Genomic DNA, 27,824 nt, shown 5'->3' with positions numbered 1-27,824 from the left:
GAGCCAGGAGGATTTGGGAATACCTGCCTGATAGGGAAGCTTGTTTGCCTGGGGAGAACTTAATTACAGTGAATACAAGGAAAAATACCAGAATCACTTGAGGGAGGAAAAGGCTCATGCTTAATTTTAAAAGGTTGTATTGACAGTAGTTATATATCTTAGAGGAACTATTAAAAATGAGCATTTGTTTCATACAGTGAAAATAATGTCACATTTTCTTTGGCAATTAGAATTTTGGAGCTATATATAATGCATTTACTAAGGTAGATCTTTATGGTATTTTAAATTCTCTGTGATTTGGGATATGAGTAGTCGGATGTATTTGTAAGATGTTTTATAACCTGACAAATGGATATATTTGTAAGGATGATTTCTTTTCTATTTCTTTATTAATTGCCCTACCTCCCTAATGACTTCTAGATCATCAACATTTGGAGGATATGGTGAGCCCAAGTATTATGTGGAATTTGAAATGGAAAAAGACTTCCTGTGTCCGTAAAATATCTTGAAATAAATCAATTTCACCAGAACTTAGATGAATGTGATGTTTATTATATATAGCTTGTGGCAGAGGATCATCCTTCTCACACACTAGTACAATATTTGAAGAAATGTTATAAACTATATTATTCCCCTTTAGATCTACTTTGTGATTATATATCTTAATTCTTGTTCTGTGATTACGGTTTGTATGAATGACCCAAGCACTAGCATTCTAGAGTGCCCTAACGTAAATTCTCAGAACCTCAGTCTCTCTTATTTTTATTTTTGTTGTCATTGTTGTCAACTTGCTCCAAACTACTGAAATTTTGGTCCCTACCAATGTCCGTTGGTATAAAGTGTTAGTGCATTAACATATTTTTCATACTTTTAATCTTTAATACCAGAAATATGGTGAGTCTGTTATTCTAGTCATGGAGCTTGACTTCTGATTCCAGTTCTGAACCAAGTTTCACTTATATCAGTAAGTTAGGGTTCTATCATTTTCCATTTTTCTTTCTTTTTTTTTTTTTTTCCATTTTTCTTTTGCTAACATTTTATGTTATGTGGTGTTATTCTGATTTTGAAAATAGTCTCATTTGTTTTCCTTCTTAAATCTTTGGTATACTCATCTTTTTTCTTCTTTCCTCCCTCCGTTTTCCTTCTCATAATGCTTTGACTTTGAAATTGCTCTCTGCAGAGCTTCTTTTAAATTATTTATTTATTAATTTCATTAATTTTTAAAATAATTACACAAGACATAAAATTCAAAATGCAAAAACCAGATTACAAAAAGGCTCTCATCCCTGGCCCCTAACAATCCAGTTACAGTTGCCAGAAGTTACCACCTGCAAACAGTTACAAAGAGAGATGCAGAAGATAGACTCTATTATATATAGTGATGTAGTAACTAACAGAGAAACATAAGTCATGTTGACAAAAATAATCAACGAAATAGGAAGAAGTAGCAACTGGTGAGAGAATCACAGAAGGAAAATTTGGACTCCAAAGATGGCAGGAAAATAGTTTCTGCAGGGCCATCAGAGACTGTGGCAGATTACCGGAAGTGAAGAATAACATTGCAGTTCACCAAAACCTGAATGTATTACTTCTGAGACATTCCTTACTCCTGTATATTGTAATCTGACAATAAAGTTTCACTCTCTGAAGTAATTTGGGCATCTCCTTATTCTTATTGCAAGAGCCATTAACTTATGTCACAGACAAAAAAGTGTCTTTGCCAAATTTCAAGTATAACACCAACCATAAAGAGGTCTCTCAATCTCTGTTATTCTACTCTATGATAGCAAGTTAATACCAGAGTGCAGGGGGATGAAAGGAATGGAGCCTAAGAGGAAAACATCTGTATTGTTTAAATCATTCACTTAGTGGAATTGGAGATAATTTGTCTACAATGTTATTCTGTTCTCTCTGAAAAAATTGTTTTAAAAATCTTTAGTTCTCACGAGGAAAAAGGAAAAAAAATAAAAGATTCCATTCTTACCAAGGAATGAAATATGAAAAATATAGTGTGCAAAATAGTAGCTAGATAGTACAAATGGATTAAATATGCAAAAAACATTGACATAATCAATAGATCATATTAGAAAAATATTTTAGTATTTCATAGTCAATAAAGAAACAAGAGGAAAAACATGTAATCTATGAAAATTATAGAAATGAAGGGAGAGTATGCCCATTTTGTGGCCATTCCACTAACAAATACAGGATCAAAGTTAAAACATAGATTAAACCAATTCCGTCTGACACCCTGGACCAACTTCAAGCCACCTTGATCTTGATTATTCATACCACCCGTAGCTCGTGTTCTTTTATTCTTTGAAACTATGTCTCTGTCAAACAAATATCAGGAGATGTGGCATATCAGGCTTAGAACTCCTGTCATAATTTGGACTTGAAGTCATCTTCTGATCTTAAAGACAACATTTGGACTTCTCCATTAAATCATTTTGAAAATTGGTTTTCATATCACAAGTGATAAAATAAATGTATTTTCAAAACAAAACATGAAGATAAGTCCAACCATTCTCTGTATCCACAAATTTATTCAAAAGCAATACTATTGCTTCAAAGGAAATGATCTTAACTTCAAGAAGACAAGACTTTTTCACCTTTAAACTGAGTTTTACTATCTTATACATATTTCACGTTCCTTCATGAAAATGGCAGTACGTATTTTGGAGGAAGCTAATGTATGAAAATTCCATGCAAAATGTAACATGTTTTATGAACTGAAATGTAAGCCACATTGTTTTTATATTATGAACTGCTGGTTATCCAACTTACAAGGAGCACCACAGAGATTATAAAATTTGAGATTTTCATGCTTACAACTTGAAATTTGAGAGCTGAAATCAATTAAGACCATTGAGTAACGTGGAATTACAACTATTTATAAATATATTGGCAAAACAGTGGTGACAGATGCATAAAATACATAATATATAACATCTAATATCTAACATAGTATATGTTATATAACATATAAGAATTACAACATATAATAATATAAAATATATATAACAACCCTAATTAATATATAGCGACATAAAATATATAACAACTTTATTACAAAAGTGTATCTATTTCTACATTTTTAAAAAAAATTAATATAAAAATGACTTATGCTAATGTGTAGAGAGCTAGAGCTAGCATAACACTATGCCGTTGTGTGATGCCAACTATCTCCCCTAAAACACTGATTGAATTTTACCTTGAGAAGATGAAGTTAACTTGTGTCTGAATATGCACAACTGATCAGCAAATCATCAAATATTTCTGAAGTCTATATCATGTGCAGAATTTTGAACTAAGATTCACAGAGAATTCCAAAAGAATAATAACAGAAAAGTCATACCCTTGAGATTGTTACAACCTACTGTATATAGCAAATTAACAATTTCGAAAAGCCCAGAAAAGTGCTTTACAGATACACACTGACCAGATACACACTAACAGAAAGAGGAAAGGAAATTGTAGATGACAGTCTAGAGTAGAGTGATGGAGGCAGAGCAGCAGAAATTTTGAGGGGTTGTACTAGATGTCATGATGCAGAACTGGAAGGTCACTACTGAAGATCTGGCCAGGAATTAAAAAGGCTGGAACCCTGAGATCTGCCATGCGCTTGACAGGCTGGCAATACCAGTTTAAAGATTCAAATATGCTCCCTAGTTAGGCATCATTGAGCAAGTCATTGAGCAAGGATGTGACTGTAATAATATTTCCTGTATCCTGTGCCTTTCGCTTTAATTGGATGTACTCTTGAATTTCACCTGCAGACCCAGATTCACTTTCCTCTCTTCTGGGAGGAAGGTCAGCATCTCCATTTTTCCCATCTGGTGTTTGTTGAAGTCTAACTATGTTACCAACCTTGTCAAGTGCCTGATATGCTTGGGAGGAACCCTGGGATCTTTTGGCCTTTCGTTTACAATGCTTCCAAAATCCTGTTTGTCTGCCTTGTTAGCTGTCTAAGGTCTCAGGTTTACCAGAGACTGGGATATTGCTCCAAACCCATATTCTAGTAAGCTTTTGCCTCTTCTGACTATTTGGCTCCAATTTTCTCCTTTTTCTCTCCTTCAGCTTATATAGGCCTGTTGTCCAGCTCCTGGCTGGGGTCCTGGCACAAAGGGATAGATCTCTCTAAGCGATGGTGACTTGACATTACCCTTTGTCATTGAATTATCGCTGCTTTTGTGTATCATCCACTGAACTGAATCACCCACCATTCACCTCAGGTACTGACATGCTAAAACTTGTTGAGCCACTCCTGACCTAGTGGCCCCTTGGGATACTGGCCATCGACTGCTTGGCTCCCCTTGTCTAAATTAGTCTTTGCTGTCAAGTTAATCCTCCTCATGTGTGGTGAGGTATGAATAGGTACTTCTGGGACTTAACTCAATCCCAACCTTCCTCACCCATGAACATGCCATACTTCATAGCTGCGTCTATTCTTTTTTTTTTTTTTTTTTTTAAAAAAAAGGGAGGAACACAGAGAGAGAGATGCAGAGACACAGGCAGAGAAAGAACCAGGCTCCATGCAGGGAGCCCCATGTGGGACTCGATCCAGGGACTCCAGGATCACACCCTGGGCTGAAGGTAGACGCTTAACCACTGAGCCACCCACGCATCCCTGTGTCTGTTCTCATTATGTCTGAGTGATCATATCTTTAGATGTGGCTATGGGCTGTAGATAACTGGTAGTAAAATGAGGCAGGAAGGAATAAGCTGGGATCTGGCTTTCTAACCACTCTTTGAAGTCAAAGCAAGCTACGTGAAAAAATATTGGGGAAGTATTCCCAAAGATCTGGCCTCACACAAGACCATGCCAGGTCTGAAGTGGCCTCATTGGCACTCCCAGCCTCCACCGGGAAACTTAGAAAAATTTGAGGGATGTTCACCTGATGACAGGGGCTGGGACACAATGTCTCAGTCTCTTAAAATAGTCCAGGATGGTCTCTACTGGTATAGTGGCATAAGCAGTGAAGAGTAATTTAAATTGTCAACTAGAAAAAAATATGGTATCCCAGGTAGTAAGGCAAACATAGAGAATCCGGGTACATGTGGCTGGCAATCAGAAGGTTCAGGATGAAGTAAAATTGTGTCAGAACATGGTGGTTAGGCATCTAAGGATCTATGGTGACAATACTCAGAAGTCGTGGTAGACCGTTGGCATGAGGATAGGATGATCAGCTGGGAAGTGGACCTTAGCCATTTAGCAGACTTAAAAGCATGATTCATAACTTTGTAGACAGGAAATTGGGGTGAGTGTAGGTGAAAAGGAAAAAGAGCCAAGAGTAGGGCAGGTGTGCAGGGGGTTATGGGAAGAGGAATTGAAAAACAGGCATGGGAGTAGAAGTGTGTTTATAAGAGCTGGAGCCACTGGGGCTGAGGGTGTCTGAGGCTCCCAAAGAAGCCAGGCATCTGTATTTCAGAAGGGCCTGAATGTCAGCAAGCCTGGGGAGCTTGGGGGAAAGTTGAAGTCGGGTGCAGGTGTGGGTTAGTACCCAGAAGCAGACACAGAGCTATATCTCCTACAGTGGCATCTAGTGGGGAGGGATTATGGACTAGGAACTAGGCTGGGCCTAACATAGGCCCAGTGAAAGTGGTGTTCTGCTTTTACCAAATGTATGTTGTGATGCAGTTCAGCATCATCAGGATGAAGGCAGGTAGACAGCTTGGTTGTCTAGGTCTCAACAAGAGGGGAATGACAATTAAGATACATTAAATGCTACTTTATATTTAACATTTATTTTATCCTCCTAGGAGCCTGCATGAGGCTGTAACCCTCTTTTTTTTTTTTTTTTTTTTTTTTTTTTTTTTTTTTTTTTTTTTTTTTTGCATTAGTCTCAGTGAAGTTAAAAAATTGCTTAACAGGCAGGCAAATATCACAAAACAGGGCATACAGGATTCTGAGCTTTGGTTTTGATTATTTGTGCAATGTGCTCTGTTGGCATTGACTCGGTTCCAGCGTTTCCTTTAGGATTCTTGTTCATGGGGGAAGAACTGGGTCAGGGTAAGCAGAATTCAGCAGGAAGCTACGGGGTTCAGAGACCTCCTGACTCAGAAAGCCTTCGTCAGCAAGTTCCACAGAACCCTGATTAAATGAAACCAGCAAGGCAAACACGTCCTTTGAAAAACGTCAAATTAGGGCACCGATCATTTTAATATATAAGGGCTGTACTTCTCCATGCTGGAGAATACTTAGGGGGCAGATCACTTGGTCACCAACAGGGTAAGGTCCTCACTTAGCCTCTCTTGACTAGTGGTTATACCAGAAGGAGAAAGGTCTTTGCAAATAAGGACTGATAGCAAAGAGCAAACGTATGTGTATGTGTGTATAGAGATAGACACACGTACGCACAGACGCCCTACCACCAGAACTGACCAATGGCTTGGCTTCTGGCATTTAAGGTTAGAACTGTTATTTTTATTTATTTATTTTTTTAGAGATTTCATTTATTTATTTGACACAGAGAGAGAGAGAGAGAGAGAGAGAGAGCACAAGCATGGGGGAGGCAGGCTCCCCTCTAAGCAAGGAGCACAATGCAGGGCTCAATCCCCAGACCCTGGGATCATGACTTGAGCCAGGAGCAGACACTTAACTGACTGAGTCACCCAGGCTCCCCTAGGATTAGAATTTATAAAAGGAACTTATCATAGAAATATTCTATCTCATTGTAGCAAGAACAAAGTAATGCTGTTTTTGTTTGGCAACTATTTTCAAAAGCCAAGGAATATCATCCAGTGTTTGACCCTCTTGAACTTATAGCAGGAGAATGCAGTGAATGGTAAAGAGAGCAAAATATTTTAGATCCAGTCAGTAAAGTTCCAGAGTGTGTTTGTGATTAATTTTGAGTATTAGTCTTGTCTTTTGTGTTATAGTTTCTGTCAGTCATTAATATTACTTTCTTTCAATACAGCATGTGGTTATTTTCAAATATAACTTTTTTTAGTCTTCATGCATGTTTTTCCCAGGAGGGATCTTATATAATTTAATATATGTAACCCAAATGTTTTTATTATATCTCTTACCTGAATGATGGCAGAACCTTGACACCTTCCTTAAATATTTTCTGAGAATCCTTGGAATACTCACATTTTCATGATGTCCTTGGGGCTGTGTCTCATTTCCTCCTTCCTGCTCAGTGATCTCACCTTGCCTTGTGCTAGTCACAAGGCTGCACTCCCACTGTTCTGATCCATGAGTGTAAACAGGGTCCTTTCCAAATCTATTAGCAGCTGCTCCTCTTGGGAGCACCTACTGCTCTGGGTCCTCACATCACTTAGACAGAGGACCAAACTCCTACAGACTAAGCTGCCAGTCTCCAACCTAGCAAAACTTAGGATGGATTGCTTTTTCTTTCCCAGATGCCTTTGATGAATTCACAAATAGGGTCCAGTCTGAAGTATTTGCCCTTGGCTCACTTCACCAAACACTACAGGCTCACAAATAATGCAGGAATATTAGTTGTTCGATATTTGGTAGTCCCGAGTAAAAATCTTATTCTCCAAATGGCTACATTTTGCTTGCTAGAAATGTGAAGGTAGTTCTTTTTTTTTTTTTTTTTTTTTTTCCAGAAGACTTCAGTTTCATCTCCATGGGCACTCCCAAATCTAAGAAGGTAGAAATGTGTTTCATCCTTCACTGGGAAGTTGTGTACATTGTCATGTTACTGTTATGTAGAAGATCAAATTCTAGGACCAAGCTTGTTTTCTGTGAGACTTTCTGCTAAGCTACAGAGTTTGCCACAGTTTCTTTCCAGAACTATAGTATTGGGTTTTTTGGGGTTTTTTAGATGTCTGGATCTGTGGAAGTAATTGGATTGTGAAAAAGCTATACCTCCCTAGCAAAGCTGCTTTAGTTGCTGAAATCATGGAAGCATGAATCTTTTTTAAAAAGTGTGTAATTGCCAATCACTAAGAGGAAATACAATAAAGATAATTAAGACATGGGGAAGTAATAGAACTCCTGCAGAGTCTTGTAGCAATGGCCCTTATTCTATTCCCCTTTCTTGAGGAAGGTCCAAAGCCTCTTGCTGTCATTCTTTAAATTCTGAGAGTACTTCTTGATGCTTCCTACCTTTCTTTGAGTAATGACCACTGTCCAACACACCCATTTCTTCTTCTATGTGTCTTTGGCTACCTTAGAAATGACAGAAGTTTATGTTTATTGGAGAACAGCACATCATCTCTGATGAGTAAGCTGTGTACATATATCCATTCCTTCTGAGGTCAAGTCATTGGCCCACACAAGTTACTTAGCATCCTCCTTATGTTGACCATAGGCCCTTCAGATCTACTGTCTTTCTCTCACTAATTCCATGCCCTTCACAAAGAAAGTTTTGTAGGAATGAAATGATTGGTGGGGCACTCTATCAGGTCGGCTTAGCTAGACATGACATAGTCATTTCTTGCTGCTTCATACCGTATGAGATAGACTGTAAAGCTTGCCATCTCCCAGAAAGAGAAATGCAGGTTCTGTTAATTTTAAGATCCCCAAAATAATTTGTTGGTGTTTAGATCCCCAAATATAAGGCTTAGAGACAAGGCAGTAAATATGAGGAACAGGGTTTAAAGCTCCTTTTCAGAGACTTACATCAGCATTTAAATCTGTTACGTCCATTGGGACTCTTCTCCTTCAATACCACTTTCTCTTGTCCCTATTTTTATTTGATTTAAGAAGGATTAGTATGAATAATTGATTCCAATCAATCATAGATTTTTCTATGACTATGGCTTAGGACTTATGATATAAGCTTTTTGTCTTGAGTTCTACTGAGCTCAAAATTAAGCTGTGGTTTTGAAAATTGCTCTTAAACTATCTCTACCATGATTTTTAAAAGTCCAGTTAGAAACTCAAAACATTCCATTTCTGTTTAAGCAACTTGTCCTGAGGCAAGAAATGTCTGATGTCTGGTTTTCACAGGGAGGAGGGTTTCCATGTGATAAAGGATCACAGAGGAGAAAACACATTTTCTTTTCATGTTTCAAAATACATCCCACACACATATATAGGACAAAAAATGAAGACTTATACCATGCTGTCTTAATGCTTTCAGATAAAGACATTGTAAAAATCAGCATCTATGGTCATTATTTCTCAAAGGAAAACACGTTTTGTCATGAAAATGACTTTTATAAGGTCATAATCTAAAAATAAAGAATAGTTCTTTTTTATGGATGATATGGAGAATTATGAAAGAAAAAAAACCCCACTGTATTTTCCTACTTACACTCTGGCAGGGGGGTGTGGGAGATGAAAAAATGTTATCATGGGTAGTCACAGATCTGTGAAGGAATCATTGTCTCTACTCAAAAGTGAGGTAAAATTTGAATGCTGCCATATTTCTGAGTAGAACTTTCTGAATAAGACTTCCTAGAAGCTACACTTTGAAGAGTGGAATAGGCTTAGAAAAGGAGACATAAGTTTAAGACTAAAAAATATACATATTTAGGGAATCCCGGGGAGGCTCAGTGGTTGAGCATCTGCCTTCAACTCAGAGCGTGATCCTGGAGTCCCAGGATTGAGTCCCACATCGGGCTCCCTGCATGGAGCCTGCTTCTCCCTCTGCCTGTGTCTTTGCCTCTCTCTCTCTCTCTTTCTCTCTCTATGTCTATCATGAATAAAAAATAAAATCTTTTTTAAAAAAATAAAAAAATACATATTTAGATGCAGACGCTTAATCTAAATTTCTGGGCTGCAATTTACTTAAGAGCAATTTACTTTTTTAAGAGTTGGGAAGAACAGTAACAATATATTCAAGTAATGTTGATCATTTAAAATGTGGTAAAGTGTGAAAAACACCTAGTCCACAATGGGGCTTCTGTTAATACTAATTTATATTCATCACATTCTAAACTATGAAACTAAGAAGGAAACTTTGATGCCATTTTATACAAAACCAGATGCTTCTGTCATGCTGTATATATTCCCCTTTCTCATAAAATTAGATTTATATCACTGGATCAGATGATCTTTTTAGGCAGGCAAGAGATTGCTGCTGATGTTTGACAGAATAAAATGGCTGGCAGGGCTAGAAAGATGTGTTGGGCTAGTTTAGGCTAAGATCTGCTGAAGTAGAAAATGACACCAAAGTCTCAGAGGCTCACAAAAACAATCACTTATTTTTCCTCATGTTATATGTGCATTTTGAGCCTGCTTTAGCTCTGTTCCTTATCATCTTCATTTTGGGATTAGCCCTGAGGAGCGGCCCTCATCTGGGGAAATCCTGATCTCTTGGCTGAAGGAATAGTACAGAAGGCAGAACCACATGAGGTCTCTTAGAGCTTCTGCTAGGAACTGGCATATGTCCCAATTCACAGGCCAAAGTAAGTTATATGGCCAAGTCTGATGTTAATGGGTTAAGGAAAGAATGAACCAGTATAATATGGAAAAATAACAAATATTTTGGACAATAATACAATCTAACAAAGTGAGTAACAGAAAAAATATAAATAAGGCAAGGTATAAACAAAAGAGGGTAGCTGGTACTATTGGCAGCTAACTAGTCAGCTCCAGGTTATTTGCTCTCATACAGGATTGTGGACACAGAGTTGCCAGATCTATATTTTCAGAAGAAGATAAGGATTGGTGACTTTGTCGATTCATAGTTCGTAGCTGGCTCTGAGCCAGGTCCAGCTCCTGGACAGATCCCGACTCCCTAGAGCCCTACTACCTGGTATAATATAAGATTATACCATGGCTGAAAGGAATGGACATCCACTATTGCTATACATGCTAGATTCTCAAGAAAAGCTGGGAATCTGGAATTTTATGTAAGATCTTTATATTTCTTAATATCATCAATAAATTCAAGTATTTTAATAACACAGTGCCAGACTAATGAAACATGATCTGAGCAAACCTGGCTCACTGACCAGTTTGTGAATAATGAGGGTGAAGTGGCTAGGCATCCCTTCACTTTCCTGAATTGGCAGTTTCTAAGAGGGAGTGATCAAGCAAGTTGTCAGATTGCTACATAGTAAATAAATAAATCATTTTCTTTTTCCATTGTTGGGAAACGGCCAGCTTCTAGGGACTTCACTTTTTTTTTTTTTAAGATTTTATTTATTTATTCATGAGAGACACACAGAGAAAGAGGCAGAGACACAGGCAGAGGGAGAAGCAGGCCCCCTGCAAGGACCCCAATGTGGGACTCAGTCCTGGATCCCAGCATCATACCCTGAGCCAAAGGCAGACGCTCAACCACTGAGCTACCCAGGTGTCCCAAGAGACTTCAGTTTTGTGTGACGAATATGTCTATAACATTTAGGTGGAAAGTAAGGGATTTGTTCTATCACACGAAACATTTACAACGATAGAATTAGTCTATAATAAAAGTGAATAACAACCAAATGATATTTTAAGTCCTTTCTAAATTTGCATTTGTAAATGTTCACAAAGCTATAATGCAATGGAAATCTTTAAAATTTTGAAATTAAAAAGATGGCTGGCCTCATTAATGAAGTTTTATATTTAATGCACCATAAACATCCTAGCAGAAAGGTATAATAACTGAATGAAAAACTCAGGCTATATAGAACAATTAAACAGGCTCATAGTTATATTAGGAAGTCACTCACAGTAAATTAAGATAATTGAAGTTTACTCGTCTTTTTATATCTAATAAGAACTTACACTCTTTTCAGAACATGAAAGTAAAGACATACCCTTACCCTCCACCTATTTGTTTAACATCCTCACCCTTGTTGTGGTCTAGAATTAGGACCACAAAGGCCACAGTTGAAGTGTATGAAGGAAGATACATTTTATCTATCTCTGGATCTTCATCGCCGAGCAGAGTGTATGATACCAAAATAGATATTCAGTTAAATGAATTATTATTCAAGATAATATAGATGTTTCTATCAAAATAATTGAACCCCCTATTTAGTATCCTACTTAAACAACATAAGTACTTGAGAGCAAGAATAGAAGTTTATTTTACTTTATTATGATTACATTTGAGTCACTTGGCCTGAATGAATTACTGGATTACCTAGAGAGAAGGAAATTTTTAAAAAACCTTTAGTTTTTTTAAGGTTTTATTTATTTATTCATGAGAGACACAGAGAGAGACAGAGAGAGACAGAGAGAGGCAGAGACACAGGCAGAGGGAGAAGCAGGCTCCATACAGGTTGTCCGACGTGGGACTCGATCCTGGGTCTCCAGGATCACACCCTGGGCTGAAGGCAGCACTAAACCCCTGAGCCACCCAGGCGGCCCAGAGAGAAGGATTTTAATCACAATTCCAGAATTCCAGAATTCTGGATCCAGATGCCTTTCTCGCCCACAACCTTCTATTATCTTTCAGTTGATTACTGTAATGAAGCAAAAAATTCTAATTAATTTTAGGATCCTTGAATAATCATTAATTAAGAATTCTTTCTTTCATTTATTTCATTAATTAATTATTCATTAATTAATTACTAAGTAATTCTTCTTACATCTTCATTACTTATTCTTACTTTCTCTACCTGATCTCCGGCATTCTTCTTTTCTAACTTCCTTACCTTTTCTTTATTTCTTTTCTTTCTTCTTTCTTCTTTCTTTTTTCTTTTAGTCTTTTTTCTTCTTTCTTTCTTCTTTCTTTCTTTCTTTCTTTCTTTCTTTCTTTCTTTCTTTCTTTTTCTTTCTTCTTTCTTTATTTCTTTTTTTTCTTCTTTCTTCTTCTCCCCTGTTTACCTATCTGTATCTATATTTGTAATACACATACAAAGTACCAAATACCTATACAATTTTTCCCCCTATATCATCATCTTTTTCAAGCCTCACAGTAATCTTTTGAGGTTGATATAACAATTATAATTTTACTCTTACAAATGAAGTATTAAGATTCAAAGAAGCAAAATCATTTACTGAGGTGAGCATACCTTATAATTGGAAATAAAATGATTGGATCTCCAATTCTGTTTCTTTCCATTATACTTTGCATTAAATTTAGTACTACTTATAAAATCCCTAATGCATTATTTTAAACATCAATTCTTTAATCAGTGACTGGATGAATGTGAATCGCTACTTATCTGCATGAACATATAAACTCTAAGGTAATATGTCATTGAAGAAAGATATGAGAAGAAAACATCTATCTATCTATCTATCTATCTATCTATCTATCTATCTATCTATCATCTATCTATCTAATCAGATATCTGCTTAACTTAATTGTGGTTTTCTTTTTTCTATATAGAACCAATGCTCCAATGTTTTGGATCATTGATGGCATTCCCTGCTACAGCTTGCACCAGAGACTGTCAGAAAACCAATCAAATGTCATTTTAACTTCCAATATCAACTCAGGAGAACAGCTTACTACAGAAACAGGAAAATAAAATTTTCATCCTCCTCACACACAGTCCCTTTCAATGGCCATAGAATCTGCCCTGTCCCAAGACATTTTGTCTGCAACATCACCGTGGCGGTAGTGATGTTCCTACAGTTGCACAGGAGAGTAGGGGTATTGTGACACCCTGCTGCCCCCGCCCGACATCAGCATCTACCAGTATCTAGCTTTCTCTGTCATTTAACAGGAAATTCAACCACCCTATTTCTGCCAACTTTGTCTGCCAGCTGTCAGCAGTTCAGATTTCTAAGCCAACAGGCTTATTTTTATATTCCTATTTTTGTAATTATGAAATATTTCGAATATAAACAAAATAAAAATGATATACCTGACATCCTTACACCCACCACCCAGCTTTACAAATTTAACTTTTGCCACAATTATTTCAGTTAAAAATAAGAAAACTCTCAAATTTTATATTCCTCCTCTCCAGAATTTTCCCAGGAGTAATCTACTATCCTGAGTTTGGTATAGATCATTTCCATAAATATTTATGTATTTTTATTCATAACATATATTCATAAAAATAATAAGGCATTGCTTTGAATGTTTTATAAAATATTATAAAATTCTTCCACCTTCTACACCCTGCACTTTTTGTTCAATATTATGTTTATCCATATTGACCCATGTAGCACAAGTTCATTTATTTTAATCACTGTATAAGATTCAATAGAATAATTTACAAGAATCTTTTGGTCAATATTTTGTTTATGAGCATTTAGGTTTTTGTTTTTTCTTCCTTTCTTTTCCTTTTTGTTTTCTTTCTTTTAGATTAATTTTTCAAAACAAGTTATAGGAGCAGTTTTTTATGCAAATGTACACGAATTTTAAAATGTGTATGAATTAGCCATAGAATTGTGTTAAAAATATACGCAGTTTCAACTTTACTGAATATTGCTAAACACTTCTCCAAATGGGAGCAACAGATTTACCTTTCTTTCAACAGTGTATGAAATAACACATTACTTCACAGCCTCAGCAATATATGATATTATCAGACTTTACTTTGTTCAATATGATGCACAATTGTATCTCATTAGTGAGTTTGAACATCTTTTATGTTTGTCATCTAGGTTTTCTGTTATGTGAATTGTTTATTCATATCTTTGCCCAATTTGGGGGGGAGATTATCTATATTATTGATTTCTAAGATGTCTTTATATATATGTAGGACATCAAGTCTTTAAGAGTTAATATGCATTATATCTATAGTCTTCTCAGGCTCTTTTTTTTACTCACATTGTTTATGGTGGATTTTATTTTCTTTTACTGAGAGAGATTTCTTTTTTTTTTAAGATTTGATTTATTTATTTGAGAGAGATAGTGAGGGAGAGAGAGGGAGAATATAAGTGGAGAGGTAGAGGGAAAGGGAAAAGTAGACTCCTCATTGAGCAGGGAGGTTGATGCAGGACTCAATCCCAGGATTCTGGGACCGTGACCTGAGCCAAAGGCAGCTGCTCAGTCCACTGAGCCACCCAGGTGTCTTTGGAGAGGTTTCTAATTATAAGCCTGCTAATTTTTTACCAATATTTATTTTATATTTTGCATCGTATTTTAGAATTCCTTTTTGCTCTGAGGTAATAAATATTTGTCTCTTATTTATTATTATACATTTTAAATTTTTCATTAAGTCAATAATTCACTGTAATTCAATTATAGGTGTAGGAGAAAGATCCAATTTTTGTTTAGTCTGCCTGCCTGCCTGCTTTCCTTCCATCCTCCCTTCCCTCTTTCTTTCCTTCCTACCTTCCTTTGATAACCCATTGTTCCAACACTTTTAATTTTGTTTAGAATTTTTGTATCTGTTCTCATAAGTGACATTGGAATATATTTTCCTTTCTGTCTTTGTCAAGTTTTAGTATCAGTTTTATACTAAATAAGTGAATACTGAATTTCTCACTTTTTCCCTAGCTTTTGTCATACTTTATGTAAGATGGCAGAAATTACCATAAAAACATATCACATTTTTGGCATATTTGGAGGGAGAGATATTTGGGGACAAATGGACAGATTTTAACCTATTAATTCAGTTAACAGTCACCACTAATTTAGGTTTTTAATTTATTCTTATTTAGTCATTAAATGTAAATGTAGAAATTTATTAAAAATATTCTCATGACGTAATAAATCATGATGTCTGTAGTTTTGAGCCTTTTATTTCTAATATTGTTTATTTTTGCCTTTTCTAGTTTCCTTGATCAGATAACCAAAGTTCTATTTTATTACTTTTTTCAAAGCACCAGCAATGGATTTTATTTTTCCTTTATATTCTAGTTCATTATTCTCTTCTCTCCACTTTAATTTCTTTACTCATTTTTAGAAATTTCATTAGGTTTCTTCTAATTCTTGTCCTAAAATTTTGTTATAAGCATAATTAATTTATAGTTTATTATTTTCTAATGCAAGAACTTATAGCTATAATTATTTTCTCTTAGTAACATTAAATTCCAAATTTAATTTCACAAATTTAATATATAGTTTTTAATTTTTCTTCAAAGATTTTATTTTTTTAAGTAAACTCTGTACCTAATGTGGAGCTCAAATTCACAACCCCATGATCAAGAGTTACATGCTCTATCAACTGAGCCAGCCAGGTGCCCCTGTATTATTTAATTTTTTAAAGATTTAAGTATATTTGAATTTATTTCTAATTTTCTTATTTTTTGGTATGACTTCTGTTTCACTTATGAGTTGTTTAGAATCAGTTTCATTTGTAAAATTTCCAATGTATTTTTTCCTATTACTTTTTCATTATTAGTTTCCATTTAATTATATGTGGTTAATGAATGCAACTTGTATAATATCAGCTCTCTAGCTATGAGGTTTTACTTGTAGTCAGTTTTTTCCAGAAATAAGTTGTTAATAATGGAAAGTTTTTTGCAAATAATAATTTCTTGATACATTAATAACTTTTTAGAAACTATGATGGTCTATTAGTCAATTTCTATTTTTTTCCTGTAGTTTTTGCTTTATACATTTTTGAGGCTTTAATATGAGTTGCACTGAAGAGTTGGCTTACAATTTTGGCAGTTTTCTTCTTAGCATTATGTTTTGACCCTTTTTTTATCTTATTCTTTTGTTGCCTTAAAACAAATTTTGTCTGAGGTTATTATTCCTATAACTACGTTACTTTTTATTAGGATATGTCTGATACTTTATCATTTATTTTCTTTTCGTTTTGTATATTCTTAAGTTTTTATGTGTCTTCTGTAAATAACATATAGATCAGTTATATAGTTGTGTGAATATACAATAAGCTTCATTGTGGTGTTTTCTTAAATAAGTAAGGTTTTTCATATACATTTATTAAAATTTCCAACATGTTTGGATTGATTTCAACTATCTTATTCTGAGTTTTCTTTCTTGTTTCTTTTTATCCATTTCCCACTTTCTATTTGAATGGATCATTTCTTAATTCCCACTGAAGAAATAAAACCTCATAACAAAGTATCTAGGTATGTATTTTTATTAATATGGCTTCAAACTTACTATACTTATAAACTAGAGACTTGTGTTTTTCACAAAATCTGGAAAACTCTCAATTATGGTCATTTTCAATATTGACTCATTCTCCATTCTTTCTTTCTAGAAATATTCGAATCATTTGGATCCATGATTCTTAATTTCTCTTTCATATTTTTCATCTCTTTTTATTCAAAATCTTCCCATTTCCTAATTACGGCTGTGTTCATTAGTAATATGTTTTAACCTTACCTTTGCTTTTTATTTTAGAAACTGTAATACAATTTTAAGTTATTCTTTATATATTTTTTGGTCATATATATTCCTTAAATCAACCTTTTCATGTACAAACTGTCTTGTTCTTTTCTTCTATTTTCAATTCCTTATTCTATACCTAACACATTTAAATCTACTTATTTTATAGACTTGATTTTATTGCTAAAAGTAAAACCATATGATCATCTCAACAAATGCAGAAAACACTGAACAAAATAATTCAGCATCTACATATGATAAAAACCAATAGAAAACTACCAATAGAATAGTGTCTTCTCAAACTTCAGGGCATCTAAAAAAAACCCACAACATCTTATGAATAACATCATATTTAATGATAAAGGACTGAATTCTTTCCCTGAAATTAAGAGGCAAGATGCCCACTCTAATTACTTATATTCATCATCGTACTGAAGGAGTTATCTAGTTTAAAAAGCATAAGAAGGAAATTAAAGGTATGCAGATTGGAAAAGAAGTCAAACTATTTATAAATACAGATGATAAAAGATGTTACTACAACTAATTAAGATTACCAATTGTTGACTACTAGATTCATTTCCAGAAATCATTTCTATTTTTTAAAATTTTATTTTATTTATTTATTTACCAGCTAGGTGTGTGTGTGTGTGTGGAGGGTGGGGGGTTGGAAAGGAAGAGAGAAGACGACTCTCTGCTGAGCAGGGAGCCTGATGTGTGGCTCAATCCCAGGGCCCTGAGATCATGACCTGAACTGAAGGTAGACGCTTAACCAACTGAACAACCCAAGCGCCCCTCAATAATAATAATAATTCTTCTTCTTCTTCTTCTTCTTCTTCTTCTTCTTCTTCTTCTTCTTCTTCTTCTTCTTCTTCTTCTTCAAGATTTTATTTATTTATTCATGAGAGACACAGAGAGAGGTGAGGGGGCAGACACAGGCAGAGGGAGAAGCAGGCTCAAAGCAGGGAGCCTGACATGGGACTCAATCCCGGGTCTCCAGGATCACACCCTGTGCTGAAGGCGGCGCTAAACTGCTGAGCCACCCGGGCTGCCCTCAACTATACTTCTTAATAGTGGGAATAAAAAATTTTTTAAAATTGAAATTATAGCTTCAAAAGCATGAAATTTTTTAGGATAAATTTAGCAAACTATTTGTAAGAACTGGTTACTCAAAACTACAAGAGATTGAAAAATGCAATATTGTTGGGATGTTTATTTACAAATTAAGGTGTGGAGTCTATACAATCCTATCGAAATCCCAGTAGGTGGGGCACTTAAGTGTCTCAGTCAGTTGAGTGTCTGCCTTCAGTTCAGGTCATGATCCCAGGGTCCTGGAATCTAGCTGCATCTGGCTCTCTGTTCAGCAGGGAGTCTGCTTCTCCCTCTCCATCTGCCCCTCCTTTTCACTTGTGCTGTCTCTCTCTCTCAAATAAATAAATAAAATCTTAAAAAAAAATCCCAATTGGTAATTTCAAAGTAATTGACAAACTGATTGTCAGATAAATTTGGAAAGGCAGAGCACTTAGCATAGCCAAAAATCTTTGGAAAAAAAAAGTCAGAGGACTTCAAAACATACTATAAAAACTACATTAATCGTGATAGGAAATATTGAAGTAGGGAATATATGATAGTCATATAGATCAATAGAAAGTATAAAGTTGACAAGAAGGTATATACATGCCATCTATGTATATATGGTCAAGATATATAGGTAATTCAAAGGAGGATAGTCTTTTAAACAAATGGTGCTATAATGATTAGATCTCCACGTGAAAGCAAAATAAAGCAAAGTAAACTTTGAACCTTACTCCACAACATGTAAAAGTAAACTTGGAATAGATCATTGATCTAAATATAAAAGGTAAAAATCACAAAATTTTGGAAGAAATCTTAGGAGAAAAATCATCATAACATTGGATTAAACAAAGATTTCTAAGCATAAAAACCATGAACTATAAAATAAAAGTGTAATCAATGAGTTTTGCCAAAATGCTAAACTTTTAGTCTTTGAAAGACACTGTTAGGAAAATTTTAAAAGGCGAGGCACCTAGGTGGCTCAGTGGTAGAGCATCTGCCTTTGGCTCAGGTCCTGATCCCAGGATACCAGGGTCGAGTCCCGCAATTGGGCTCCCTATGGGGAGCTTACTTCTCCCTCTGCTTGTATCTCTACCTCTCTCTGTGTATCTCATGAATAAATAATAAAATCTTTAAAAAAAAGAAAAATTTGAAAGGCAAGCCACCCATTGAGATAAAATATTTAGGGAATATATTTCTGAAAAAATATTTTAACCCCGAGCATATAAAGAACACTTGCAATTCAACAAATTCACTTGAAAATAGGCAAAAGCTTTGTATAGGCATTTCACCAAAAATGATATGCATATCAAAAAACAGCACGTGAAAAAATTTATCAAGATCATTAGTTATTAAAGAAATGCAACTGAAAATCACAATGACATACTATGTACCTGGTAAAATATATATTTTAAAGATTTTTATTTATTTAATCATGAGAGACACAAAAAGAGAGGCAGCGACAGAGACATAGGCAGAGGGAGAGAAGTGGGATTCAGTCCTAGACCCTGGGATCAGGATCACGACCTGAGCTGAAGGCAGACGCTCAACCACCAAGCCACCCAGGCATCCCTAAAATATCTTTAAAAAACAAAAAACCTATTAAATCCAAGTGTTAGAAAGTATATCAACTAGACCTCTCAAATATTGCCTTTGTAAATATAAAACAACTTTAACAATTTTAAAAATAAAATCAAGCATTACTTAATCATATGATCCAGAAACAACTTTCTTATTTATTTTTCCAGGAGAAAGGGAATCATGTGTACTCATAAAAATTTGTACATAAATGTTAATAGTAGCTTTATTAATAATAGCCAAAAACTTGAAAATGCCCAGGTGTCCATCACCAAGAGAGTAGATAAACAAAAGGGGCTGATTTCCATGCAACTGAATAATACCCAGCTACTAAAAGAAGATACTAACAATGTGGATGAATTTTAAAAATGTGATACTGAGAGCTAGAATCCAGACAAAAAAAATACATGAAATATTATTCTATGGCTATCAAATTCTTTAAAAAGTAAAATTAGAGCAACAGAAACTATATTAATGGATTCTGGGGTCATAAATAGGCAAGATGGAGATTGACTATAAAGGGATATAAGAGAAATTTTAGGGTGATGGAACTCATCTTTATCTTAATGATAGTAGAGTCTATACCAAAACTATACACTTAAACTGATCACTATTATTGCAAGACAATTCTACTTCAATAAAAATGATTTTTTAAAAAGATTTTATTTATTTATTCATGAGAGACAGAGAGAGAGAGAGAGAGAGAGGCATCACCTGGGATCACACCCTGGGCCGAAGGCTCAACCACTGAGCCACCCAGGCGTCCCAAAAAAGATTTAAAAAACTCAGATAATTTGCTCTTCATCCCTAATAGACTATGGTCTAAGACAAAAAAAAAAAATCTTAAACTTTTTAAAGTAATTATATTTTTGTTGGTAGTGTTAGTGCTGTTATTCAAAGAATTTTAAAGATGCCCTGTAAAGTATATAAGTAATTATGCTGTTATCTTTGGGAACCAGGATCCTTGTGCTGATAAAGGGAGAAACAAACAAGACATAGAAGTTTAACTAAATTTGAATTGAAGGTATCACCGTTAATTCATAGTGTTTTTAATCTTAAAACAAAAACTAGCCCTGCCACTAAAAAGCAAATCTTAAAAATACAGACTGAATCAATAGCAATGATTAACTTCTTCCTGAGTATTTCATTTACAATTCCTAACTACCATTTCTCACATAAGTGAAAGGAACAAGCATTTCTTGGGGAAATGGCTTATTTCACTAGGTGTAGGATGGGAAATATGTATATGAACCCTGAATGTCATACCAGAAACTAAGGAAACTATTAAAACCATTAGTCAATTAAAGACAATTTGAACTTGGGGCAATTTGAACTTGAAAAATAATAACCTCCATAGGTTGAAACATGTTTAAATATGAGTTTATGATAATGTCTTAAAAAAACTCATTGGACACCGTTCAATATAATCAACTTATTATTTTGAAGACCGGAAAATAAAGGAAATACTCAAGTACTTATCTTGTTTGGCTATATCCATTATACCTTTGGCAACGAGTAATTGAGGAGGGAATTTTTAAAAAAATACTCCAGATAATAATACTTAAAGAATGAATGATAGAAATAAAATCACACCTTTGCAACTTCCATTGAAATGAGGAATCCAGTCAATAATTATCAACTGTTAATTACATCATCACAAAAAGAGAAACGACTAGATATTATGTATCTCCTGAAAAAAATGCAAAATGCTACCTATAAGGTAGCAGTACAAAAAACTGAACCTGAAACTGGTCTAGCTTTGAACCTCATAATCTGATCATCATGTGACAAAAGAGCATTAAAAAAAACATCATGAGGATACAATCAACAAACTCCAAACTGTGGAAAACCACAGAATAAATGGCCCACTTTGTTTTTTAATTATAAAACAAGATAAAAGTACAGTGAGGCTATGTGTATATAGATTACAATATTTATAGGTTGAAACCTATAGACCCAAAGAGATGAAATACATATCTATTAAATGCAATGAATAGTCTGTATTGTATTTTAATTCAAACACATTTTTAAAAATCAGGAAAAATTGTGTATTGATTGGATATGTAATCATATACAAGAAATACTACTAATTTTTAAAAACGTAATAGCATTTGTGGGTTTTTTTATTATAAAGAAAATATTTTTTTAGAAATAGTGTTGAAACATAGGCAGATGATATGATGTCTGATGCATGGGGGATATGAAATAGTCAATATATGTGAACCAACTGATAATTACGTATGCTGAGAATTGAGGATATCAAATATTTGCACTCTATTATCTCTAATCGTGAATGGATTAGAAATTTCCCATAATAATAATAAGAAAAGTTTTGAAATGTCCACCTGAACAGAAGTCACTCATGCGGTATATACTCAGTGTGAAAGAAACCAGGCAAGGCCTAACCGTGATTTAAAAGAGGGAGAGAGGGATCCCTGGGTGGCGCAGTGGTTTAGCGCCTGCTTTTGGCCCAGGGCGCCATCCTGGAGACCCGGGATCGAATCCCACATCGGGCTCCCGGTGCATGAGCCTGCTTCTCCCTCTGCCTGTGTCTCTGCCTCTCTCTCTCTCTCTCTCTGTGTGACTATCATAAATAAATAAAAATAAAAAATAATAAAATCTTTGAAAAAAAAAAAAGAGAGAAAAGCTTGTCTTCTTACTTTTTTTTTTTTTTTTGCTTGTCTTCTTCCTTTTGGTGGTCTTCTTCCTATATAACTTCTGAGCCCTCTTGTTATTTTAGAATACTAACATGAGATAAAGGAGGACAGGGTAATTAAGCTTCATGTAACATTGGGTGCCTTTTATAAAAAGACTGCATGAAAGTTGCATGAAATATATTCTGAATATGTCTTCCAGAGTTCTTGTGGTTACCGTAAGATTAAACATTTTTATTTACAATTATTTTTCTAAAAAGAAATCCTACCCTAGCGAATATTCATTATAAAAATGCAAGAATGATAACATTTCTTCTCTAAATTTAGAACGTAATTTGGAAAAAATGTTAAGGAAGACTTTTGTTTCAATATGACTTCACTATATATTAAACTCTTACAGGAGGAAGCAATAATCAATGTGAACATAACATATATAAGTGAGTATCACCAATAAGAAAATTGTATTTGCATTATTAACTTTGAACTAGATCTTATCATGTTATTAAAAACATTTGAAAGAATCTCATTTAAATACAATTGAATTGAGAAACCACAATAAAATTAGGTTTATGGGCTTTCTTTTTCATATTATACAAATGTTCATCAGCAAGCTGTTGGTTGATGTGACCTTAACTTTGCAGAAGACATTCCAAAAATAAAACACACTCAGTGAGTCATGGAAAAAAAAAAAAAAAAAAAAAGGATTTTCCAGGGCTGTTGTATGGAATTTAAGAGAAGTAACCCTTTCCTTTGATGCAATCAATTGCTATTATATCTATTTGACTATATTCATTTTTAATGCTACGTAGCACACATACATGTGCACACATGCACACAGAGTAGATTTAAGCATGTTAACAAGTCTAGCAAACAACTATTTTTCTGTTAGAAAGATATTAGAATTTACTATGCTTCACTGTTACCTATTACGCCAAAGTTGTTGATTTGCTTTATCTCATTTTCCAGGTCCGTAACTTAAACTGGAGTTATTAGAAAACTTTTCATTATTTTGCAACTGAATCTTTATCAGACATATCTTTTCAGTAAAACTTGATAAGAATCTGTATTTGAAACTGTGTGAATTGGTCCTTAGTTATCATTGTAACCTTCATGATTCTAGCCCCAGAACTGAGATATCAAAGTGCTTGTATGAACTCTGTTCTTTTTTAAAGGAGTCCTTCTCCATCCTTGGATCACAAGTTTTTCTCCTGTGTTATCTTCCCATAAGTATACTTTTAAGTTTTACATTTGGGGTTTTAAATCTACATGGAGTTTCCTTCTGCATAGGTAGTAAGCAGGAATTTTGTTTGTTTTCTCCATACAGTGGGTTGGTTTTAATAAGACCTTTTACCAAGCATCTGATTTTCCCTCATTGATTGGTGGAGACACTACAAATTAAGTTCTCCTTTGTACATGGGTCTGTCTCTATAATCTCTGTTATATTCACTGGTCTATTTCTTTAGTTACGTGTCATTGTCACACTGTGTTTATTATATGTTTTTGAGTATTTTTTACAATCTAGTAAATCAAGTCCCCTCTTGAATTCTTTTGCAGAATTCATCAACTTCTTTTCTATAAATTTTAAACTATGTTTATCACATCCTTTAAGAAATCCACTTGGAATTTTAGATCGGGATTTGGGGTTGTATTGAATGTATAGATTCATTTGGGTAGGATTTATATCATTCTTTTATTAGAGATGTCCCAATCAAAAGCATGGAATGTTTCTCCACCTACATCTTTCAGAATTAATTTTATGTCCTTTAATAGAGCTTTAACATTCTCTCTAAATAGGTCTTGAGTATTCTTTGTTAAACTAGTTCTTACATATGTTCTAAATTTTTTTTTAAAAACCGGTTTTGAATGCCATCTTTTTAAACTCATACTTCTGGTAAAAATGTATTATTTTTGTTCATTTTAACTTAATTTAGCAGCTCTGCTAACGTTTCTTACAAACTGGAATTGTTAATAATGTTCTTTCTCATGATCATACTATCTAAAAATTCTAATTTTTAATCTTGGTACCTCCATTTTCTTTTTCTTTCTTATAACATCGTCTGATGTTCCCTGTACATTAAACAGGATTTTGAGTTTTTTTTTAAACCAAACTCAGGAGGTTCACTTCTAGTTCTAGAACATATACACAATGAATGGAATGATTCCATTTTAGATTCCATTTCATTCCATTTTAGATTTTAATTTTACACACATTTGTAGTAGCTATTTATTCTGCTTTATTGTTCCCTTTGTTCATTTCTTTTTGCCCTTTATTATGTCATTTTGCTTTAGATTCTGCTTTAAATTTGATTTAAATTTGTCTGATATTCAGATTACTATTTCAACTGTATTTTGATTCATTTTTGCCTAGTTTATCTTTTTCTATCATTTTAACCTTTCTATATCCCAATATTTTAAGTGTGTCTCTTTTACTTGATATATTATTAAATATTTCTTACCAGTCTGAAAATATCTTTTAGTTGGTGCATTAAATCCATTTACATTTATTTTAATTATGCTTATTTCTGCCACTTCTTTTTTATATATTTCATTTACTTTATTTCATTTTGGTTACCTCTCTTTTCTGTTTTCAGCTGGTTAGTCAAGTTTTCTTTAGCTCATATAAAAGTAAATTGTTCTGTTTTTGTTTATATAGTGGATATCCTTATGACCCATACTGGTATTTAGCCCTGTAGATTTTTTTTTTTTTAATTCATCACTATCCATATTCTCCTTTCCCCATCTGACAATAAGGCAATGCTTATATTGCCTAAAATTAAAGTTTTGGAATTTTATTAATGTATTTTTTATATGTCACCTCTTTGCTATTTTAGAAAATAGTAAATTTAGCTATTTACTATCTCTATTTTTAGTGCCCTCTTCTATTTATTTTTGTTCTCATTAGATTCTTAATCCAAGAGAGTTTTAGAATTAATCTTCATGGGATAAACTTTCTGAAATTCTTTAACATGAGAATATCTGTTATGCCCTCTCATTTAAATGGTAATTTGACTGGATATAAAACCAGGTGTTGTATTTTCTACATTGAAGCCCTAAAATTATTACTTGATTTTTTTCTTGTATATTATAATGTTGCTGTTAAAAAAATAAAAGTCTGATTAGTCTGATTCCTGGCTTTATAGTTAATCTGTTCTTCTTTTTCTAAATATTTTTAGAATTTTTCATTTTATTTTTCCATTCTCATGTATGAAAGTATGATTACTTCAGTTAGAAAGATATTCTATAAATGTTTTCAATCAGAAGCAGTTCATTTGTTTTTAATTCTTGGAAATTTAATGTTATTATTTTCTAATCTCCTTGGGTATTTATATTATCTGATACATTTCCCATCCTATCCTCCATTTCTTTCAGCTTTTCTTGTAAATCTATTTTCTTATTATCTACTGTCTTCTGTTAAGGCATCTCAAGTCGACGTTTCAGCTCACTAATTTATTCTTTGGCTTTATCTGTCCTATACTTTTCTGGTTCACTTTATTCATTCATTCATTCATTCATTCATTCACTCGATCCTGGTCCACTTTAGTATGCTTTTCAACTGTTATGTATTTTTTTATTCCTAAAATTATTCTTGGCTTCTTAAATGATTTTTTTGTCCTTGTTTAATTGTTTTATCTTCTTTAAACTATTTGAGTGTATTTACTATGATTATTTTAAAGTCTTAGTTTCTCCTTTTCAATAATTCTCCTTCAGTTAGTAAATAGAATTTTTGTGATTATTTTGGCTTATGTGCTAATGTTCCCCTGGACATCAGTTATTATAACAGTAATATGTACCAGTAAGAGGTTGAATGCTGGGCTCCAGAGTCATCATAAAGAAGAAATGTCATGGTTAGGAATAGATATATGGCAAAAATAAACGAAAGTGTTAAATACTGCCATTAATTTTTTTCTATAAAGCTTTTAATACAATCAATGTCACTTTCTCTTAGATTTTAATTATGTAGTATTACTTGCTAGGATATAAAATTATTCAGCCATCAATTTTCTTTCATTGAAACATTAAACATCAGTATGATTTTGTTTTTCAAGTAAATATAATCAAATACTTGAAAACCCTTAATTAGTCCTCTTTATAATACTTTAATTTTAAAATTTTTCATACGAGGTACTGTAGACCTTCTGGTATCTTCAGATTCAGTGTGAAAATTTTTACTTCTTAGAGCATTTGAAATACAAATACTTAGAGCATTTGAAATAAATTAAAGCTTTATTAATTAAAGCATATTAATTACCTATTATGAAATTTAGCCCGTAAGAAAGAACTTCTACTGCAACCAAAAAGCTAATTCAACCATAACTGGGCATGATTTTATTCTGTTTTTCTCACCTCCCCTACTGAGTTGTGAGATCAAGTAGTATAGATCAGCTAATGAAAGAGAGTGACCTGAGAGGGGGGAAATACTGCGGTGTGACTAGGGAAAAAATCTTAGTGTCTGTATCTTTTCATGTCTCGAGTTTATGTAGATATTAAGATAACTCCTTGTTGTTTGGATTTCAGATGTCTTTTCCCACCTGTCGTGGTGTGCTGGTACCAGCTTGATCAACTCTCCAGAAGTGATTTTTTAAATTTTTAGGAATTTTGTGAGCCCACTGTTAAAAATCATTTCAAAAACTTATTAAAAGTAAACTATTTTAAAATTCTAGCCATTATTAAAAATTAACTCACGTAAACTTACAATTTAAAAAATGTATCAAAACCAAAGGTAATAAATCCTCAGAACTCATCCTTCCTTTTTATTTCATCTTACAATTACCTATGCCCTTGAGATTGTTTACATCTGTTGTCTGAATGGTGGAAGTACTCTATACACTGCTGTGCTGCTGTGCATCTCTTCCTCATTTCATGTTTCCTGGCATCATGCTGGTAGCTTGGAACAGGTCTTTACATATTGGAATTCAGCAAACACCACAAGTCTGTACTTGATTTATTGTTTTATTGGTTTAAATTTTAAAACACGATAAACAAAATGCTAATAATGCAGATATAGGGAAGACTATGTAGTGCCTGTAGTCATTATATTGTGATGAGCACATAAAAAAAAAAAATCGAGGGAATGTTCTTTCAGCATTCACAGACTTTTAGCCAATTAGATGGTGTTACAGCAGGACAAACAAGTACAGTTCCTACACTTGTCATAGTTGCTTCACTTCCATCTTACTCATTAACTTATATGAAAATGTTCACCAACATTCAAGTTGGAACTATACTCATTCATCAACTGCAATCGTATTTTGACCACGGATACCAGGATTTAGCAAAATTCAACTGAAGTACTATGTGAGAATCGATTGGCTATATGGAATTTACAATAGAATGTTGTTTATTTTGTTATTATCTTAAAATTGTGTGCTATATAACCTTTATATCAGTAAAAACTATAGGCAATTCATTTATGTATAGCGATGCACACTTTTTTTTTTTTGGTGGGAGGGGAGAG

General features: G+C 33.9%; 1 protein-coding gene and 1 long non-coding RNA gene across 2 annotated transcripts in view; both read left to right on the top strand.

The window, feature by feature from the left end:
- KCNH7 (potassium voltage-gated channel subfamily H member 7) overlaps positions 1-27,824 on the top strand; it is a 479,507-nt gene that overhangs the window by 94,787 nt on the left and 356,896 nt on the right. The gene's annotated exons all lie outside the window — the stretch shown is intronic.
- LOC119867817 lies at positions 16,708-26,975 on the top strand. Its single transcript, XR_005384606.1, has 3 exons — positions 16,708-16,804; positions 22,770-22,806; positions 26,885-26,975. It is a non-coding gene; the product is annotated as an uncharacterized LOC119867817 (long non-coding RNA).

Source organism: Canis lupus, chromosome 36 (genome assembly GCF_011100685.1).
Source record: "Canis lupus familiaris isolate Mischka breed German Shepherd chromosome 36, alternate assembly UU_Cfam_GSD_1.0, whole genome shotgun sequence".
Taxonomy (NCBI): Eukaryota; Metazoa; Chordata; class Mammalia; order Carnivora; family Canidae; genus Canis; species Canis lupus.
The sequence above is the reverse complement of the archived record's forward strand: the minus strand, read 5'-3'. Positions and strand labels throughout refer to the sequence as shown.